The 17,772-nt window shown below is 35.3% G+C and overlaps 1 non-coding gene across 1 annotated transcript; it reads left to right on the forward strand.

The window, feature by feature from the left end:
• Positions 1-17,410: 17,410 nt before the first annotated feature.
• LOC122238254 lies at positions 17,411-17,512 on the forward strand. Its single transcript, XR_006217202.1, has one exon. It is a non-coding gene; the product is annotated as a U6 spliceosomal RNA (small nuclear RNA).
• The last annotated feature ends 260 nt before the right edge of the window (positions 17,513-17,772 follow it).

Below are 17,772 nucleotides of genomic sequence, written 5' to 3' on the forward strand. Positions count from 1 at the left end.
TGGAGAAAACATTCTGGGAAGACGGTAGCATAGAAAGTACCAGGAATCACACTCCCCACTTAGGCAACAACTGACTAGCAGAATCCATATGATTTAATTATTTTGGAGCTTGTGAGTCTATTGAGGGTTTGCAACTTCCAGGAGAAAGTCTAGATGATAAACGGTGGTTAATTTGGTCAATCTCAGGTCCTAGTTCAGCAGCAGCTATCCAGCTCCTAGGCCACATCATAGGAAGCCTACAAGCTTCCACAGAGCAAATTTTAGGCTGTTGTGGGATGCAGAGTAGACAATAAGGGTGCTGTTCTCCAAATCTGGTGGATTTTATTATGATGATTGAGATGATTTTGATGGTGGAGATATAGACAAAGAAGTGAGCAGCCATAGTTGCACCACCTTCCTTGCACATTATAGCAAGACCCTCCTTTCTGGCAACATCTATGAGGTTTAAATTGCCAGTGCTCTTCCTAACCTTCATTTTTCTTTTTTCCCTTCTGGGAGTCAGATATTAAAAATGAGTATATTCAAAAGAACCTGATATACAGGAGAAATTGTACATGCCCAGGCTTGCAAAAAGTCTGAGAAGTTTACATTTACATCTTAGGCTGATCTTCAGCAGGCAGACAGCCTACAACAATCAAAAGCAAAAAAAATAAAAATATATAAATAAAAATCTTAAAAATTCAAACAATTTTAAATTGGAAATGGGGCAGAACCTGATTTCCAGTTACCACAGTATTAGATTCAAATATTCAATTTTCAATAAAAAGTTATGAAGTACACAAAGAAACAAGGAAGTATGGTTCATTCAAAGGGGAAAAAAATCAAAATAAAAACAGCAACTGTCCCAGACAAGATAGACCTACTAGATATAAATTGTAAAGCAATTATTCTTAAAGATGCTCAAAGAAAAAGAACTAAAGGAAGATGTAGACAAAGTCAAGATAGCTACGTATGAACAAAATGTAAATTTCAACACAGAGACAGATAATCTAAAAAAGAAGTATAAAAGAAATTATAGAGCTGAAAAGTATAATAACTGCAATTAAAACTTTATTAGAAAGATTCAAAGGCAGATTTGAGCAGACAGAAGATAGGGCAATTGAATCTGAGGAACAGAAAAAAATAAAGAAAAATTAACAGAATTTAATGGACCTGTCAGATACCATCAAGCAGACCAACATACACATCCATGGTAAAAATCCCAAAAGTAGAGGAGAAAAAGAGTTGGAAGATTTTTTGAAAAAACAGTGGCTGATACGTCATTTGCAAATATCTTTTCCCACTCCGTTGGTTGCCTTTTCATTTTGTTGATTGTTTCCTTTGCAATGCAGAAGCTTTTTATCTTCATGACCTCCCAATAGTTCATTTTTCCTTTTAATTCCCTTGCCTTTGGGGATGTGTCAAGTAAGAAATTGCTGCGGCTGAGGTCAAAGAGGTTTTTTTTTTCCTGCTTTCTCCTCAAGGGTTTTGATGGTTTCCTGTCTCACATTCAGGTCCTTTATCCATTTTGAGTTTATTTTTGTGAATGGTGTAAGAAAGAGGTCTAGTTTCATTCTTCTGCATGTTGCTGTCCAGCTCTCCCAGCACCATTTATTAAAGAGACTGTCTTTTTTCCATTGGATATTCTTTCCTGCTTTGTCAAAGATTAGTTGGCCATACTTATGTGGGTCCAATTCTGGAGTCTCTACTCTATTCCATTGCTCTATGTGTCTGTTTTTGTGCCAATACCATGCTGTCTTGATGATCACGGCTTTGTAGTAGAGGCTAAAGTCTGGGAATGTGATGCCTCCCACTTTGGTCTTCTTCTTCAATATAACTTTGGCTATTCTGGGTCTTTTGTGGTTCCATACAAATTTTAGGAACTTAACAGAAGACCATGGGGGAGGGGAAGGAAAAAAAAGGTTAGAGAGGGAGAGTGCCAAACCATAAGAGACTCTTAACAACTGAGAATAAACTGAGAGTTGATGGGGGCAGGGGCTGGTCCGGTGATGGGCTTTGAGGAGGGCACCTGTTGGGATGAGCACTGGGTGTTATATTGTCAAACCAATTTGACAATAAATTTCATATTTTAAATAAATAAATAAATAAATAAATAAATAAATAAATAAATAAATAAAATTTTTAAAAAAGGAAAAAACAATGGCTGAAAATGGCCCAACTCTGATGAAAGACATGAATATAAACATCTAAGAAGCTCAACAAAATCCAACTAGAATGAGTCTGAGACCCACACCAAGCCACGTTAAACCAACAAAAGACAAAGATTAAGAGAATCTTCAAAGCAACAAGAGAGAAGTAACCTGTCGCATATTTGGGCTCATCAAAGGATTATCAGTAGATTTCTCATCAAACATTTTGAAGGACAGACGGCAGTGGAAGTGATAAAAGAAAAAAACTGTCACCCAAGAATCCTGTACCCCCTAAAATTTTTCTTCAAAAGCAAAGGAGAAATTAAGACATTCCCAGATAAACAAAAGCTGAAGGAGTTCATTATCATAAGACCTACCCTGCAAGAAATCCTAGAGGAAGTATGTTGAAACTGAAGGATATTAGACAGCAACTTGAGGCTACATGAAAAAATAAAGATCTCAGTAAAGATAAATACATGGGCAATTATAAAAGTCAGCATTATTGTAACTTTGGCTTACAACACTATGTTTTTATTTCTACATATTTTAAGACATAATTGTGCTAAAAAACAATTATTAGTTTAACTTTTTGGACATGTATTATACAATTATGTAATTTTATTACATCAATAAATGAAAAGATTGGGGATAGAGCTGTAAATGGGTGTTTTTTTAAATATATTTTCAAAGTTAAGTTGATACAAACTTAAATTGGAGCAGTATAATTTTAGGATAAAAAAACATAATCCCCATGATAACCACAACGAAAATTATTATAGAATATATACCAAAAAAAGATGAGAAGGTAACCAAAATGTCTCACTACCAAAAAATAAGACACAAAACAGATAGTAACACAAAACACAAAAGACATAGTAATACAGGAAATGAGTGACACAAAAAGCTAAATGGCACTGTCTTAGTCAGCTGGCCTGTTATAACAAAGTACTATAAACTGGGTGGTTTATAAACAACAGAAATTTATTTTTTACAGTTCTAAATAATGGAAGTTTTAGGTCCTGGTGTCATCATGGTCAGATTCTACTGAGAGCCCTCTTCCAGCTTGCAGACTACCAACTTCTCCTTGTATCTTCACATACCAAAAAGAAGGAGAAGAGACAAGCTCTCCCATGACTTGTAAGAGCATGAATCTGATTCATAATGGTTCCATTCTCATGACCTCATCTAATCCTAAATACTTCCCAAAGACTCCCACCTTCAAATACTATCACACTGGGGCATAGGATTTCAATGTATAATTTTTCAAGGACCCATTCATTCAGTAAGAGACATACAGAAAAATAAAATAGTGAAATGAAAGAGATTGGTCCCTCCTTATCAGTAATTGCTTTAAGTGCAATGGATCAAATTCTCCATTCAAAAGACAAAGACTGGCAGAATGGATTTAAAAACATAGCCCAACTATATGCTGTTTACAAGAGACTCATTTTACATACAAAGACACAAAGAGTTTGAAAGTGAAAAGATGGAAAGGATGGAAAAAAATAGTAACAAAAAGAGAGGAGGTGTGACTCTACATTACTAACCATTAAGGAAATGCAAATCAAAGTGACAATAAGATACCACATCATATCCATTAGAGTTGCTACTATAAAAACAAACAAACAAACAAATAGAAAATAAGTGTTTGTGAGGATGTGAAGACATTGGAATCCCTAAACACTATTGATGAGAATGCAAAGTAGTATATTACTGTGGAAAACGGTATGGCACCTCCCCCAAAAATTAAAAAATAAAAATAGAATTACCATATGATCCAGGATTCTGCTTCTGGGTATGTGCATAAAAGAATTCAAACAGGGTCTCAACAAGATATTTGTACACCCATATTCACAGCATCATTATTCACAACAGCTAAAATATGGAAGTGATTTGAGTGCCCACTTAGAGATGAATGGATAAGTAAAATGAAGTATATACATAACATGGATAGTATTCAGCCTTAATAAGGAAGGAAATTCTGAAATATGCTACAATATGAGGATATTTTGCTAAGTGAAATAAACCATTCACCAAAAGACAACTACTGTATTCCACTTAGATGTGGTATATAGAGTAGCCAAAATCATAGAGACAGAAAGAAAATAGTTTCCAGAGGCAGAGGTTCAGAGGCACTGGGGAGTTACTGTTTAGTAAGTATAAAGTTTCAATTTTACAAGATGAAAAGAGTTCTAGAGATGGTTGGTGGTGACAGCTGTACAACAATGTGGATATAGTTAATATCACTGAACTGTTCCCCTACCAGAGGTTAAGATGGTATATTTTTTGTTATGTTTATTTTACCGTAATAAAAAAATGGACAAAAAAACAATTAAATCTGATACACCTGCTTCTTGTTGACTTGACTCAATCCATGTAAAAGAATTTTACATCCACACTTTTCATCCTGTGAGATGAAAAGTGCCATCCTACTTTGATTCTGGGCTCAGCATCATGACAGGCTTTGCCCATTGGGATGCTTGTAGATATAATGCAAGTAAAGTTCTGACAAGTGCTTGAGCAACTAAGCTTGTTCCTATGCTATTGTCATCACTGTAAGAACATGGATGGATAAGCTAGGTGGTCCTGGGGGATATGAGAGAAACATGGACCAAATGAAACATACACCATAAAAGTGCCCCCAACTATGCCCAGCCTAGTCTGTTGGCCCCCATTTAATAATGAAAATATTTAGAAGTATGAACTACATAAATGCTTTTTGTTACACATCACTGAAATTGTGTGGGTGTGTGTGGGTGCGCGCGCGCGCGCGCGTGTGTGTGTACTTACTGTGGTCAGTCTGGAAGAGCTGATCCCCATCTAATTTGAAGATGTGTGGGTGAGTTTAGCTGAGTATAGCAAAGCCATCAAGCCCCAAAACATTTCCAATCTGCCAGTTTCCAGCAAATCTGTTGATGTCTGAGCAAACTAATACTTATTGTTTTATGCCACTGATTAGTAGTTGTTTGCACATAGAATTATTGTGGCAAAACAGATTCACAAATATAAAAGAAAAATGAATAACTTCTCTCTCTAAAGTGTCCAGCTCTTAAAAGTTAAAGTTACATGAATTTTAGATTACATTGTTTTTACTACGGTTGAAAATATCAAGTAAAAACAACTCTACTGTGAAACCTAAAGTAAGTCATGCCTTCTCTCCTTTTGATGTCACATGTTTTCTCTCCTATTGGACATCACAGGCTGAATGGTGGAAGGTACCAGGGCATACACAAAAAAATGTAGGATCCAAAATTCTTGCTTTAATTAACTCACATTACTTTAGGTCCACACTAAACATAATGGCAGATGGGTATAAGATAATGATTCCAGAAGACCCACATTAAAGAAATGTGAAAATAAGTAGGCATGGAGAATAAATAAAATAAATAAATAAATATAGATAGATTTAAGGAGTCTGTTAAGAGTTGTATAGACCACTGATAAGTCTTAAGAACCAATGAAATTTGGAGATCTGAAATCACTAGATTTTGTTATATTTCTATCTGCAAACTACCACAGGCCATGGGCAGTAAAGTCTGCATGTGTGCTTTGTGCTTCAGCTGCCTTTACCTAGAAAAATCCTACTTGATCTTTAGTACAAATATAACCTAAGGAAACCTGTACAGTAATTTTGATAAATACTATTATTATAGCATTATTTTACCTTTATAGTATTATTCTCAATTACGTTAAATCTGTAGTCTTTTGCTTATGTCTGCTTCTCTTGTTAGAAAATAAACTCCATGGGGAGCCTGGGTGGCTCAGTCAGCTAAGCATCTGACTTTGGCTCTCACGGTTCATGAGTTCAAGCCCCACATTGGGCTCTGTGCTGATAGCTTGGAGCCTGGAGCCTGCTTCGGATTCTGTGTCTCCCTCTCTCTGTCCCTCCCCACTCATGCTCTGTTTCTCTCTCTCTCTCTCTCTCTCAAAAATAAACTTAAGAAAAAAATTTTTTTAAAAGAAAGAAAATAAACTCTATGAATGCAGGAACAATTTTTTTTTGATTACCTAATTCAGTGCCTTGAACAGTAATCTTTTTTGCTGTTGCCCTTATTGTATACATGAATGAATGAACGAGTGAATGAAAGTTTAAAAATTTCAAGACTCAGGAAAAGTTATGATACTCAGTTATACCCAAATGCTCACTAGTTTCTGTTGGTAATTATTTTCAGAGATATATTCTGGTCTCAGAAGATGAACTGACTCTCCACTTTTACTAACACTATTTTAATGTGCTTATGAAGGGGGCCCATCTGAACTACTAAGTTGCCAATATTACTTAATACCAAATTTCATTCAAACTTGAAAAAAACCTTTTAGGTCAGATGAATAGATGTAAGTCATGCACATTACCAAGTCTCTATATCTTTCCCTAATTCAACATCATAGTTTTGGGGATTTCTCTCATGCCATGTTTTACTCTTTTCTTATTATAAATAACCCAACTGGTCACTAGAACTTAGAATGATAACTTGGTGACATTAATCTTTGGTCACTACATGATGTCATTGTTAAAACACAAATATCCTTTAATGGTTGACCTTTAAAACTCTACTACTTGTCTTGTTTATGCCTAATTTGTTGCATAGTTTAATCCATTATTCTTAAAGAAAAACATGAAGAAAAGTGTTATTCATTTTATATGTCAATGTTATCACGAGCTAATAAATACTGCCTATGGCTGCTTGAATTCTGATAGTTCTCTAAGAACACGTTTTCAGATGGAGGCAAAGAGGGAGATCATGAATGCACAGGCATCTAGAAGGTAACAAGGATTCCCCCAAGGTGATTGCTCAGGGGAATAAGTACGCAGAAAGAAAAGGGCTGAAAGCATGAAACTTTGGTTGTAATTTTACACTCCAGCTCTACTCATAAACTTCCCTTCAAGTCCCAGTCAGAAAGCACTTAAAGTTAGAAGGTTTCATATGCTCAGTCTAGGGGTTCCATTAAAATGTAACACTGAATATAGCAGTAACATGAGATAAAGAGAGGCCCAGTTTCCTGTGGAATGAAGAATAATACTGGAAATTCTCTGGCAAGGAATTGCCTATGAAGCCCACAGATATGCTCTGTGAACCAGAAGGGCAAACCAATATACTTAGATGACTTTTTAAAATAGAGAAAATGAATTCTAAGTGCTTAAAACCAACTAGAAACAAGTGAGAAAAAATGGGAACAACTAATATTAATCCATCCTCTTACCAGAAATTGATTAACAATCATATTACTGGAAAAGAGACTCTTTCAGTATCTTACATGATTTTAATAACATAGACTTATTTTCTACAGTGAGAAATTGTTTCCTTAAATGACTATTTCTTAGTACTATACTTCATTATACGTTGAAACTTCTTAGGGTACAAAGAAAATGCCCTCACCGCAATCCATTATTGTAATCAATAAGAAACTCATCACTTTTAAAATAACAGTAATTATTTTAATGCTTCATACTGCTGGTACTTCTGTGGTTTCTGCATGCCACCAAAGTAATATTTTTCAACTTTAGTTGGTATGAAATAAGTTACTTTTTTTCTGAATTCAATTTCATAAATTTTTCATATGGATAAGATATGCTATTGAGATAAAACATAAGAATTTTAAAAATCATAATTAATTTTCTTTCAGCTCATCAGTGGCCCAAAAGACATATACTGGGAGCAAACTAGGAGGAGTGGAAGAATGTAAATGAGAACTTTAAGAAAATTCCAACTTGGATTTAACAATGATGCTTATTTGAACTGTATCAGGCTGAAATTAAAGGATAATTTTATCATTCACTCTAATGGGTACTACATAATCAGGATATATTATTTTCCTCTGACAATTAACATGCCAAAGACATATTTATATAATAAAGATTTACCTGAACAACAGGAATGTAGCTGCTGCATTGAATCCAACAGCATATTAAAAGAATCATTCACAACAACCAAGTGGAATTTATTTATTCCTGGGCTGCAAGGTGGTTCAATATTGCAAATCAATCATGATATGCCACATTAAAAAAAGAAAGGAAAAGAACCATAAAATCCTCTCAATAGATGTAGAAGAAGAATCTGACAAAGTACAACACCCATTCTTGATAAAAATCTTCAACAAAGTAGGGACAGAGGAAACCTAGCTCAACATTATAAAGACCATATACAAAAGACCCACAGATAATATCATCTTCACTGGTGGAAAAATGAGGTCTTTTCCTCTGAGGTCAGGCAAAAAAGACGGGGATGTCCATTGTATTTAACATAGTAGTGGATCCCAGCCTCAGCAATCAGATAAGAAAAAGAAATAAAAAGCAACCAAATCAGCAAGGAAGAAGTCAAACTTTCACCATTCACAGACAACATGATACTCTATGTAGAAAACCTGAAAGACTCCACCAAAAATTAAGTTGCCATATATAAAATTAATGTACTGAAATCTGTTGCATTTCCATATACTGATAATGAAGCAGCAGAAGGAGAAACTGAGGAATCAATCTTATTTACAATTGCACACAAAACTGTAAGATACCTAGGCATAATCCTAACTAAACAGGTAAAAGATCTAGGGGCGCCTGGGTGGCTCAGTTGGTTAAGCGTGCTACTTCGGCTCAGGTCATGGTCTCACAGTCTGTGAGTTCAAGCCCCGCATTGGGCTCTGTGCTGATAGCTCAGAGCCTGGAGACTGCTTTGGATTCTGTGTCTCCCTTTATCTCTGCCCCTCCCCTGCTCATGCTCTGTCTCTCTCTGTCTCAAAAATAAATAAAAACATTGAAAAAAAATTTTAAAAACATTAAAAAAAAGATCTATACTCTGAAACTATAAGACACTGATGAAAGAAATTAAACAGGACCCAAAGAAATGGAAGTCCATGCTCATGGGCTGGAGGAACAAATATTGTTAAAATGTCAATACTACCCAAAGTAATCTACACATTCAATGCAATCCCTATCAAAAGACCACCAGCATCTTTCACAGTTAGAACATACATCCTAAAATTTATATGGGACCATCTAAGACCTTGAATAGCCAAAGCAATCTTGAAAAAACAAAGCAAAGCTGGAAGCATCACAATTCCAGACTTCAAGCTATATTACAAAGCTGTGGGCATCAAGATAGTATAGTACTAGCACAAAAACAGACACATAGATCAATGGACCAAAATAGAAAACCCAGAAATGGACCCCCAACTATTTGGCCAACTAATATTCAACAAAGCAATAAAGAATATCTAATGGAAAAAAGACAGCCTTTTCACAAAATTGTGTTAGGAAAACTGTACAGAAACATACAAAAGGATGAAACTGGACCACTTTCTTACACCAAAAACAAAAATAAATTCAAAAGGATGAAAGATCTAATTGGAGACAGGAAACCATCAAAATCCTAGAGAAAAACACAGACAACAACTTTTTGACATCAGCCATAGCAACTTCTTAATTAGACATGTCTCTGGAGACAAGAGAAATAAAACCAAAAATGAACTACTGGGACTTCACCAAGATAATAAGCTTCTACATAGCAAAGGAAACAATCAATAAAACTAAAAGGCAATGATGGAATGGGAGAAGATGTTTGCAAATTACATATCTGATAAAGAGTTAGTATTCAAAGTCTATAAAGAATTTATCAAATTCAACACCCAAAAAAACCAAATAATCCAGGGGCGTCTGGGTGGCTCAGTCAGTTAGGCATCTGACTTCAGCTCAGGTCATTGTCTCGTGGTTTGTGGGATCGAGTCCCATGTCAGGCTTTGTGCTGACAGCTCAGAGCCTGGAGCCTGCTTTGGATTCTGTGTCTCCTCCTCTCTCTGCCCCTCCCATGCACATTCTTTGTCTCTTTGTGTCTCTCAATAATAAACAAATGTTTAAAAAAATTGTTAAAACATAAATAATCCAGTGAAGAAATGGCAGAAGACATGAATAAACAGTTTTCCAAAGGAGACATCCAGATGGCTAACAGACACATGAAAAGATGCTCAACGTTACCCATCATCAGGGAAATACAAATCAAAGCCATGATGAGATACTACCTCACACCTGTCAAAATGCCTAAAATTAACAACAAAAGGAAATAGATGTTGACAAGGATACAGAGAAAGAGGAACCCTTGTCCACTGTTGGTGGGAATGCAAACTGGTGCAGCCACCCTAGACCACAGTATGCAGGTTTCTCCAAAAGTTAGAAACAGAACTACCCTATGACACAGCAATTGCACTAGTAGGTATTTCCCCAAAGTATACAAAAATACTGACTGGAGGAGGCACATTCACCCCGATGTTTATACCAGCACTGTCACTAGTAGCCCAACTATGGAATGAGCCCATATCTTTTGAATGAAGAATGGATAAAGATGATAATGTGTGCGTGTGCATGTGTGTGTGTGTGTGTGTGTGTGTATTTTTTCATTCTTTTTGATGGCTGAGTAATATTCCATTGTACATATTCCATATACACAAAGACACAGATGGAGCTAGAATATATTATGCTAAGCAAATTCAGTCAGTCAGAGAAAATAAATAGTATATGAGTTCACTCATGTGTGGAATTTAATAAACAAAACAGATGGACATAGGGGAAAGAAAGAAAAAGAGAGGGAAGCAAACTATTAGAGACTCTTAACTACAGAGAACAAACTGAGGGTTGCTGGAGGGGAGGTGGGTGGGAGGATGGACTAAATGGGGTGATGGTCTTAAGGAGGGCAACTGTTATCATGAGCAGAGGTGTTATATATAAGTGATGAACCACTAAATTATACTCCTGAAACCAATGTCACACTATATGTTACCCAGCTAGAATTTAAATAAAAACTTGAAACATTAAAAAAAAAAAAAAAAAAGACAAAGGAATGCAGGTGCTACAAAGTCAATGCAAACAAAGGTTAGACTGGCATATTCCATCTTCAACTAAATTAGGAACTTTCAAAATTTATAATTGCCTGTATACTCCTGCCTGTGTCTATCATAATGTCATGCTCATGGTAAATGAGACAATGATTATTTAATTTTAGAAGAGATGCTATAGTCAGCTTTCATAGCCACAGAAATACAGTACTGACAATTAGATTTGCCCAACTCTAATTTAATCTCACTCGAATAGATGGAAGAAAAAGTTCAGCTAAGAGATTAAAAGTGGGGAATAAAAGAATACTTAGGAGAGAAATCAATCCCTCAGGGAAGCCATTACAAAACCATATTATATACATATTTTTTCTGTTGAATCTAATGATTTTCATTCTTTTTCTTTTAATTCTTCCCTAGCCTATCACAAAAATTTAATGGATGTTATATGTACAATTAAGCATGTGCAAGAATTCTGAGATGTCACTGGCCTTTCATGATGGCAGGTGGAACAGAAATCAAAACCCTGAAGCTCAAACTCTTAAGAGTATCTTTGATAATTCTTCTGCCTGGGAAGCACACAACAGGGAGCCATTCTCTCTCCCTACATGCTTATTCTCTACTTCTCCTGCCAATAATGTTTCCATTCCTCCTCTAAAATCCTCAGAGAAGCCAAATTTACAAATTATCTTTTTTGCATAATATTCTTGGCTCCCTCAAACTATAGTTTCCTGAATTTGGACTTTACTATGCATGCCCTTTTATATGTTTGGATCCTCGTGTGTGTCTTTCTCTATCACTCACACACATGTGCACATACACAAATGCGCGCACGTGCACACACACACACACACACACACCCATATTCTTGGCTTTGACCAAAGAATTATCTGGCTTTGATTTTGCTCATTCATCTCTGACCCAAAGCTTCCCCTGTTGTCATTGTTTCCTTTCTTTTGTTTCTTCTTGTGCTATTACTAGATGGCTTTTACTTCAAATTACATTTAATTCCCAGGTATGGCATACACTGTGGCATGTACTGTTTAATGATCTTCATTGTCATGCGAAGTAGAACAGGTTTTGGGGGGTGGTCTTTTTGTTGTTTTTTTATTATTTTTTTAATGAAAAGAAAGCTTAATGACCAGGTTGTATTATACTCTGATCAAGTTAATTGTCTCCCACACAAGGGAAGGGGAGCAGGAGGTGCTGGGACGGCCAACCATATGACAATAAAATCTAATGGTCATCACTGCCTAAACATATTGTGATGTTTTAGCCATTTGGCTGAGGACTAAGAAGCAGCTCTTTTACTGTGAGCTGAAGTTGGTCAACCAGGTGTAGTATGAGGAAGAAAAAAAGGGACACCCTGAAGCACAGCTTCCAATAATGTGTCCCTGCTGGAAAATCAGAACATTAACTATAGGGCCCTGGCTACTGCAATCAGAGATAAAGTGGATATTTTTGATCTATGGCTACAGGCTGATTGTGAGGAACAAAAGCAGGATTTCAAAGCTGTCAGGTTCTACGAATACGGACTGCAGTTTCAAATCTAAGAAAAATCTGTAGAGCTAATACTATAATTGTGTTAGTAATTTCTGCACACAAAAGGACACTATAATATTAAAAATCAGAATCATAAAACAAAAAATTAATATACATTTCTCAGAAATATTCACTTGCTGATTGTTCAAATTAAGGAAAATAATTCAAAAAAATTAAGTAAAAAATTAAGTATATTTCTACTGCAATTTCTGCTATTAATAAGCAATAATTCTATCAATTTGGCTGCACACCATTTGTAAAGATAGATATAGATATAGATATAGATATAGATATAGATATAGATATAGATAGATATAGAATGCATGATTAAAATTTAAAAATGTTTAATAAAAATTTTTAAAAAACCTTTTAGCACTTAATATATGATGTATCTGATAATTGACAGTTTAAAATGACCAGTATATCTTCATTGATTCAACTTTATCTGATTTTATCGATTTTGCCAATAAACTTTTCTTCCTCAATCCAACCACTTCCGAAAAATAAATCCTCAATGTACCACAAAACCACAAGTTCAAAGCATACAGTATAATATGGAACACTTAAGTAGGAAAATTCTCATCTATAAAAAAATTTTGTGGCAAGTGCTTCCTATTTAACATTTTTCCCAAATGACACACTAATTTCCAAAGAGGCACAGAAGCAGCACCCCACCTCAAGCCATACTGCAAGATGCCTTTAGGGCCATTAAGCACAAATACTTTGCCTGGATGAACTAGAATGCTATTTTGCTTCTTCTGAATATTGAGCACCACTGGTTGACTTGAATCTCACATAAATAAGGACATGCACGTTATAAGGGGAACAAAATCAAACATAAAATCTCCATTCATTTTACTAATTTTCAGAAATGTCAACATGCCAGTGTGAAAAGTAGTTAATATACTTTTCTTTCAAACTTAACTACAAATAACCGGCGCACAAGAATATATTTTAGTGGAAGATACAGATAATGTAAATCGAATCAGGCTTTAACTGATTTTGTTTTCTACTGATAGACAAAAAATGAAACAGACTTATGGATACCAAAGTTCTGGACCTCAGAACTAACATTATTCAAAAAAAAAAAAAATTTAAGGCACTTGGACTCCAATAGACGTCATAAAAACATCGGCATCAAGTAAATCTTTTCTAGAAAATTTTAACTAAAGTATAACATACCTACATAAAAATACTCACTGAATTATCATGAAGTATGGCAACTCATGTAACCAGGAACTACATCTAGGAAAATAATATTTGCATATTTATACAGAGACGTCTCCCAGTAATCAGCTGTTTTTTCCAAGACAACTACTCTCCAGACTTATAATTCATATATTAGTAGGACCTTCTTTTTCCATTTATGTACACTGAATTATACAGTCTGAATTGGCTACATAATTTGAGAGACTCAGTGCAAAATGAGAAGGCTGGGTCACTTGTTCAAAATGCATTAAGAATTTCAAGGTGGTGACAATAGAACATTAGGCCAAGCGTGGGCCCTGTGTAACTACACTGGTTACACACTCCTGAAGCCAACTCTGTATAAATCGTATATTTTTTATATACGTACAGTTTTTTCACCTCTCATTTAATTTGTCAAATTCATCATTGTTCTAAATTCTATGCTGTTTTTTTCCCCCACTGGCATTAGAGCACAGTTTGCCATCCCGTGAAAATATTTATCTATCATCTCTTTATAGAAATTTGTTTTCTCCAAAATGAGTAATTATGAATATACTGATATTGTTCAAGAATTAAAAGTTTAAACAATTTGGGGGTGCCTGGGTGGCTCAGTCAGTTGAGTGTAGGACTCTTGATCCTAGGGTCGTGGGAATGAGCCCCTGTCAGTCTCTGCGCTGAGTATGGAGCCTGCTTAAGATTCTCTCTCTCTCCCTCTCTCTTTCTCTTTCTCTCTCTCTGCCCCTCCCTGACTCATGTGCACATGTTCTCTCTCTCACTCCAAAATAAAATTTAAAAAATTAAACAATTTAAACACTGTCAAGGTATTTAAACAAAGAAGCTTAGAAGCTTAGATTGAGGTCTCTCCAATGCCTTAGCAACCTAAGTAAGCAAACCAAAACCTAAGCATGTAAATATGTCAAGGTTAAGAAATTGGAACCTAAGACAACCAGTCACAAACAGCCAACGAGGCTTTCTGAAATGAAGAAACTACCTAAGCTACAGCCAATGAAATAAGTTCCTTGCTTCACTTCCACATCTTCTCTATAAATGTCTTTCCCCTATTGCCTATGGGTGGACTGCTCGTAGCCATTTCCAGTTTGGTGTTGCCAAATTCAAATCTATGTTTGGTCAAATAAATTTAAAAAATTAGCATTTCTCAACTTACCTTTAACAATATTCTTTTGCAAAGCTTTTGGTGGATATCTGCACTCATTTCCATTGAACTTTTACTAAAAGAGTAAAATTTCTGTACCACATTGTGGAATAAGCTTAAACTCTCATTAAAGCAGTTCTCTTCTATTCTTAATTTGGCAACTGATTTTAAAATAAATATTTTTATTTTTAGAGACAGAGATCAAGCGGGGAGGGGCAGAGAGAGAGGGAGACAGAATCCCAAGCAGGCTCTGCACCTTCAGCACAAAGCCTGATGCGGGGCTCAAACTCACAAACTGTGAGATCATGACCTGAACTGAAATCAAGAGTCAGGCTTAATGCAAGTGTCCCTACTTTAATTTTATTAATTCATGCTCTTATTGCTACTATTTTTTCCCTTTTACTTTATGAAATTAATTTGTTCTACTTTACCATATAGTTTCAGATGTAGGATGAGGTCATTGAATGTTATGTATTTTTACTATATTCATGAAAATACAACTCTACCGATAGCCCACAAGGTTTGATTATCATTTATAATCACTCAGTTACAAATATTTTATAATTTCTTTAATGGTTCATTGATCTGTGGATTATTTAGAATCTTGACTAATATAGAATCTTGACTAATTTTTTTTTTAAGTTTAGTTAGTTATTTTGAGAGACAAAGTGCGCACACCCATGTGAGCTGGGGAGGGGCAGAGAGAGAGGGAGAGAGAGAATCCCAAGAAGGCCCCGCACTGTCAGTACAGAGCTGGACATGGGGCTCAAACCCATGAACCATGAGATCATGACCTGATCCAAAATCAAAAGTCAGACTCTTAACCAACTAAGCCACTCAGTCACCCTGAATCTTGACTAATTTCTAAACAACTGAGGATTTCACCTTTTATTCTACTCTCATCTAAGAACACACTCTAAGTGTTCATTGAAATTCTTGAAGCTTTACTTACAGTGCAGTGTATAATCAATTTAGGTAAATAACTGGTAGCATTTGAACACAATGTTCACCCTTATAATTTTGTTGAATGTCTGCTGTTTATTTATCAGGCTTGCTAATTTTGTCCTTCATATTTTCTATATTCTTATTGATTTTTTATATTTCATTGCTCCATGAGCTTTGACGAAAACTTGTGGGCGAAAAATAGGTGTTCCACTACTAGTAGCTTATATTATCTTCTAAGGATAGAATATTTAATTATTAATTATAGGTTAAATATATGTTAAAACTATTTAAAACAATTGGAGAGGACCGAAGATAAGGGAGAAACTAGGGAGGATTCAATTTTGATGATGGAAATTTGTTGGATTCAATCCAACTTTATATAACCTTTTCCCCTTCAGTCTTCATAGTACAGACCACCTAGAAATCCAGAAGAAAGATGAGCTTATTGATTTGATGTATCAAATAACAAAATTCAGTGGTCCCAAAGAAGATATAAATTGAGAAAGTCCTGGAAAATAAAGTGCTACAGAGGATTGTGCCTGACATCTGGATATAAACACATCTCAAACTACGACTGGCCCATGAACAGTGCTTAGTGCTTGGCCTGGTAAGTAAGACTCCCAGTATCCCAATGGAAAGCAAGTGGTAGAAGGTTTAAACAGCTGAGATGCTATTTCTCCTGACCCCCCGTGGAGAAGCAAGAGTTTGGAGTTTGAATTTCACAAGTTAGAGAAACAAAGTACACACTGTGTGCTTTCATTTAAAATTCCAAAAGGTCCATGCTTATAGGAAAGACTGTGGTCACAGAATTAAAGCACTCATTGAGAACCAAGAGCAAAACTGAAACAGACTTATCTGACAAATCTCCACACAAAAAGGATCAGTTCTTAATTTAGCTGCCTTCTAAAACAAAACTAAACACTGCTAAAAGACAGATAACTAAATCTAGAGTCTTTATAATGTATAATCACCAATGAGATAAATAAGTTATTTTTTTAAATTTATTTGTTTATTTTTGAGAAAGAGAGAGAGAGCACAAGCAGGGAGGGACAGAGAGAGAGAGGGAGACACAGAATCTGAAGCAGGCTCCAGGCTCTGAGCTGTCAGCACAAAGCCTGATGTGGGGTTCAAACTCATGAACCACGAGATCATGACCTGAGCCAAAGTCAGATGCTTAACTGAATGAGCCCACCCAGGCAACCCTAAATCAAAAGTTTTTGTTGTTTTTTTTTTAACACATGAAGTCACAGGAAAATGAGAGCCATTTCTCAAGGTCAAAGGAAGTAAAAAGCATAAAAATAAAAATAAAAACATAAGCCCAGAGAAAACTCCAATATTGAAATTAACATAGACACTGTATATTAGTTGTTGCAAATACAATCAATGACATAAGTGAAACCAAGATTAAAATAATTGATTTGGAATCTTAGCATTGATATAAGTGTAGAAAATAATTACACTAAAATTTTAGAAGGGAATACTACAATGTTTGAAATGAAAGTCATCAGATAGGCTTAACAGAAGATGAAAGAGGAAGGCAAATTGGTCAGTGAAACTGCAGACAGATTAATAGAAATTTCTCCAATTTGAATTACAGGGGAAATATTTTTTTTATAGTGGTTCCGATTTTTTTTTTTTTCTCACTGCAGCAGCCCATATACTAAAACTCTAAGGATACAGAGATGATTAGCGTGGCCACAAGGATGACATGCAAAATCATGAACCCTTCCATATTATCAAAGAAGAAACGTAAATGAATAAAGAGACAAAGTAGTTCTGTGTTGACATTGAGGCAACATTAAGTGGTCTAACATGCATGTAACAGAAACCAAGAAGTAACTCTTTGTAAACAGATTGATGATTTTTACTACAGAAATTTAATGGAGAGTCCTTGCTTTGAAATTGCTTTTTAGGGAAAAAAATCTGGTTTGTCTTCATTTCTTATGGAAAAAAATAATAATAATAAAATAAGAACAGCAACAAAACATTTGATTCATG

Source organism: Panthera tigris, chromosome B1 (assembly GCF_018350195.1).
Source record: "Panthera tigris isolate Pti1 chromosome B1, P.tigris_Pti1_mat1.1, whole genome shotgun sequence".
Taxonomy (NCBI): Eukaryota; Metazoa; Chordata; class Mammalia; order Carnivora; family Felidae; genus Panthera; species Panthera tigris.